Here is a 5,238-nt window from a genome sequence, read left to right as displayed (position 1 = left end):
GGGGGGGGGGGGGGGGGGAGCTCATCCCCCACGGTCTCCCCCCCAGCTGACTTGCAGACTCTCTTATCTCTGACCCTCCAGGAGGCAAAAAATGAGACTGCTGGGGAGCGTTCATTTGCATTTCTTTTCCATTTGCATTTCTCTCCGAGTGAATGAGCCATGAGCCAAGAGCCTCGGAGGGTTAAAAGCCTTCGTACTTCCCTTTTCTGCTGTGTTTCCAGAACCCTTTGCCCAGGTTCTTAGCCGGTGCTGGTGTCTTTCATCGATTTCCATAGTGGGGAAATGAGCTGTTGGTCACACAAGGGACCATGTTTTCCCAATTTGTCGCCGGCTTTCCCAACGGTGGCTTGAGCCCCGAAGTTTTTTTGGTTTTTTTTTTTTTTTGTTTTTTTCAGATTTATCCCGTTCGGCCCATCAGCCTTTTCTCTTAGGGCTCCCCCGTTCTTTGTGAGTCTTAGAAAGGCCTCGGCCACTCTGAAATCACATTTTTTTTCATTGTTTAATTTTTTTTTTAAGTTGCTTTAATGGTTATTTATTTTGAGAGAGAGAGAGAGAGCACGAGCAGGGGAGGGGCAGAGAGAGGGAGAGAGAGACTCTGAAGCAGGCTCCCCAGTGGTCAGCGCAGAGCCCGATGTGGGGCCCGATGAGCCGGACCCACCCAGGCACCTCCGAAATCCCATTTTTCGAACATTCTTCTATGGCTTCTGCTTGGAGTGTTATGGTTTAGCTTCTTACATGTGGTTTTTGGCTGCATCTCACATGGCAGATGCTACTTAATTTTTTTTTCCAGGTTCCCGGTGCCTTCCCTCCACTGGGTCCCAGCACGGGCCCCTTCAGGGCACTGGGCTTCCTGCCTCGGATTCTTTCTCCACTTGGGCTCCGTCTCTCACTTTCTACCCGGCAGCTTTAGTCAAGAACGCAGATAGGTGAGGAGCGCCTGGGTGGCTCCGTCGGTTAACCCTCCAACTCTCTTATTTTAATTTTTTTTTTTTTTTTGAGAGAGAGAGAGAGAGTGGGGGGAGGGGCAGAAGGAGAGGGAGACCCAGAATCTGAAGCAGGCTCCTGGCTCTGAGCTGTCGGCACAGAGCCCGACTCGGGGCTTGAACTCAACAAACCGGGAGATCATGACCTGAGCCGAAGTCGGACCCTTCACCGACCGAGCCACCCAGGCGCCCCAAGCCTCCAACTCTTGATTTTGGCTCGGGTCATGATCTCCCGGCTTGTGGGTTCGAGCCCCGCATTGTGCTCTGCATTGACGGTGTGGAGCCTGCTCGGGGTTGATTTCAGCTCGGGTCATGATGGCACCATTCATGAGTTCGAGTCCCCCATCGGGCTTTGTGCTGGCGGCACAGAGCTGCTGGGGATTCTCTCTCTCCCTCTTGCTCCCTGTCTCTGCCCCGCCCTTGCTCACATTTTCTCTCTCTCTCTCTCTCTCTCTCTCTCTCAAAATAAATAAAGTTAAAAAAAAATGCAGATAGGTGAGTGTAGGCGCTGTGGGCCAGGAGACCTCCCAACTGTTAATGGGATCCTGTTTGCCCTCAGTGAGGCTCGCTGTCATTCAGGGAGGGAGGGTCCCATGCTTGTCCCCACCCCCACTCTTGTCCCTCTCCCACGCCCAAGCCTGACCCCTGGGAGGTCTCCATAGCCACACTCAGGGTGGCCCTGCCCCCACCATCCCCCCCTTCCCACCCCAAATCCCCGCCCTCCCTCTTCTGCCCAGCCAGGTCCTATCTCTTCTCCAAGACTGGGTCCCCTAGCTCCCTCTGCTCCCCTCCCCAACTCCTTAGCCTTCTCAGGGAAGGGAAGTAGCAGGGACCCCACCTCCACCCCGCCTGGCAGCCTTCAGGCAAGCACAAGCCGAGGTCTGGCCACACCTCTGCTCTGACCAGACAGAGACAAGGGGTCTTGGGGCAACCTCACTCCATGCGATGCCTCCTCCGCATCTTGTCCAATGGGCGCGTCTTGGGTTTTGACCCTCAAAGTCCCCTTCCTCCTCCGTGGACCCCCAGGCCATTTAACCCCTTCACCCCTGCCTTTCTCCTTGTGTCCTGGCCTTGGGACACCAGCCCTCTGGGTCCACTGGCTCCACTGTTGGGGGGGGAGGGGAACCAGGGGATTCTGATGCTGAGCAGGGAGGGGAGACACCTTCAACCCTAGGGTGGGTGGGAAGGACGGCCTCCTGCCTGCATGTCCCCTGGGGCCAGTGTTAGGTTGACTCACATCATGCTCATCATGCAACACATATTTAACAAGCTCGTCCTGGGTGCTAGGCCCTGGGGAAGTGGCAGTGGGCAAAGCAAACGTCCCTGCCCTCCCCCCCCCCCCGGGGGTTCACAAGCTGGTAGGGACATAGTGTAATGATAATAAAGGTGGCAAAAAGTGTCACAAAGAGAAGAGAAAGACAGAGAGGGGAAGAAGACAGCCTGAGCTGAGCTGGGCAAAGATGGGGGGGAGGGCCCTGCGGGCGGGAGGGCCAGCCAAGGGCAAAAGTGGGAAGAAGCGGGAACATTCCAGAGAGCCAGAAGGCCGGTAGGGCTCAGTGACGCGTACGAGCACAGCAGGCGGGAGGCCAGGCCCTCCAGACCGCTTTGCCTTCTGTCCCGGAGCAGGGAAACCCCATCTGCATCGAGAAGACGCCCCCTGGCGGCCGTATGAGGAAGAGACCCAAGGGGGACCAAGTTCAGAGGCTGGGACACCCCGCCCTCACTGAAGTGTCCAGGCCAGACGACAGAGGCTGGGACCAGGGAGATGATGGTGGAGGACGGGAGAAGGGGCCGGACCCAGGACCTATGCTGCGGGGTCCACAGGATTTGCCGACGCAGTCAAGGATGGGACCAGCTTCGTTCTTAGCGATCTCGCAGACCCAAGTGCCATTTAACCAGGAGGGGGTAACCTGGAGGGGAGGGTTTGCCGGGTCAGGAATCCAGGCTTCCGTTCTGGACCTTTCGGTCGAGAAGCCTGTCGGACAGGGGCATGCCAAGTGTGCGGTTGCACGATGAGTCTGGAACGAGGGGAAAGATCCAGGGCGGACACAGTGAGCAGGTCCCGTCCTCCCTGTATCTCTGGCCTGGTGGCTCCTGGTCCCCTTTGAAGTACTTTTCAGACCCTCAGCCTGCATTGCCTCGGGCTCCCTTTCCTGGCTCTGCGTCTCAGGGGACCCTCTCCATTGCGGGCGACGGCAAGATGTCAGGAAGAGGCAGCCCAGGCCTGGAGCCGCACCCCTGCGGCGTCCGGGCTCCGGGCAGTGGCGGATCCAGAAGCTCAAAGCGTATCATCCAGACTTCATGTCTGCGCGCTCGCTTCCCGCCAGGGTCCTTCTGGTGGCACCACCAGCTCCAGATGGGCGTCATCCTCCCGGCTAGAACTCACAGCTGAAAGCGGGTTTCGTTCAACCGGTTGTCCCGGCAAAAATCCCACGGCTGAACCCCGCTGGCCCTACTTTGGTCACAGGCTCACTCTTGAACCTGTCAGCGTGGCCAGGAGACGGCATGTCGTGAGCCGGTCGCCGGTCTTGCCTTCTCCACGCCCTTCCTGGAACTGGGGATGACGTCGGCCTCATAAATCACACGGTGGGTGTATCCCCAGAAGCTGGAGGAGCCGTTTTGCACGGCCGCCCCACCATTTTCACCTTCCCCCCAACAGTGCCCGTGGGTTCCGATCGCTCCACGTCCTCGCCAACGTTTATTTTTTGGTTTTGTGTGTGTGTGAGAAAAGTTATCCTGACGGGTGTGGGGTGCTGTCTCATTGCAGTTCGGACTGGCCTCTCCCCAGTGGCGAGGGAGGCTGAGCGTCCCCGCGTGTGCCCATCGGCCTTTAGTACGTCTTCCCTGGAGAGGTGTCTGTTCAAGTCCTTTGCCCGTTTTTGAATCAGGTTGTTCGCTTTTTTTTTTTTTTTTTTTGATGTCTGTTTATTTATTTGTCTGTTTGTTTATTTATTTATTTAGAGAACACGAGCAGGGGAGGGGCAGACAGAGGGAGAGACCGAATCCCAAGCGGCTCTGGGCTGTCAGCGCAGACCTTGAACTCACGAACCGTGAGCTCATGACCTGAGCCGAAATCAAGAGTCAGACCCTCAGCCGGCTGAGCCATGCAGGCCCCCCTGCTTTTTTATTGAGGCCGTTCGGGGAGTTCTCTGTAGGTTCTGGGCGTTCATGCCTTATCGGATATAAAGACTTAAAATAAATATTTCCTCCCATTCTGTGGGGTTTTTACTGTGTTGATGGTGGGGTTTGACTCACAACATTTTTAATTGTCATGGCTCGCCCAGGATGGGCGGCGAGGAGGCGAACTCGGACCATCTAAACGCAAATGCTGGTTCTTAGCTACAGACAGCCGGACGGATGGACAGGTGATGAAGGGATGGACGGAAAGTGGATGGCGGGAGGTGGAGGGAGGCCGAGAGGGGGGACAAATGAACAGTCGGGGGGAGGGATTCCGTGGGAGGGCAACCCAGCCCCTCCCCACCTGTCCCCCCAACAGGGCCGGGCTAGGGGGAAGCAAGTAGGGCATCACCTCGGGCACAGAATCTGACGGAACCCAAAAATTCACCAATCAGCGTAAATACTACTTGGTGCTAGCTTCACAAATCAAAATCCGGGCAATAAATCATGGTGAACAAAACATCAACAACTCACATAAAGATAGGACCTGGGCCAGCCCTCATATGACCCCAGCCCCCTCACCTTGGTCCAGGCCCTACCTACCTGTCCTCCTGGCACCTGCTGGCACCTCCCTGTCCCCCTCCGCCACCTGAGGCCAGCAATGGAGGGTCAGGAGCGACAGAGCAGAGAGGGAACGGGAGGACAGAGGCGGAGTTTCCAAGTTTCCAGGCCCGGCTCAGCCTGCAGTCAATGCCCAAGACCCCTGGGAAGCCCCAGGCTGTGGCTTCTCTGAGTGGCATCCCTGCGGCCACCACAGGGCGGAGCCCGCGGGCCGGCTTTGGTCTCCGGGGAAACCCAGGAAGAGGGAACCAAGGGGCCAGACCCTCCGGTGCCCCCCTGTCTGGTTCCTCCTCGCAACCCAGGCTCCCAGGAGCTGATGACCCCCGGCCGGGCCCCCTCACTGCCCCAAGGCCGCAGTGCCCAGTGCTAGCTGCCTTTTGTGGCCCCTTCCAGGCAAACCCCCACGCCTTCCTTCATGGGAGGTGCGTCATTATCCCCGCTTTTATGGAAAAGGAAACCGAGGCCCAGAGAGGGAGAATATATGCCTTCTGGGCATGTCTAAGGGTGAAGTGAGCAC

This window comes from Herpailurus yagouaroundi, unplaced genomic scaffold (assembly GCF_014898765.1).
Source record: "Herpailurus yagouaroundi ecotype Mexico unplaced genomic scaffold, PumYag 182, whole genome shotgun sequence".
NCBI lineage: Eukaryota > Metazoa > Chordata > Mammalia > Carnivora > Felidae > Herpailurus > Herpailurus yagouaroundi.
Note: the sequence above shows the minus strand (reverse complement) of the source record.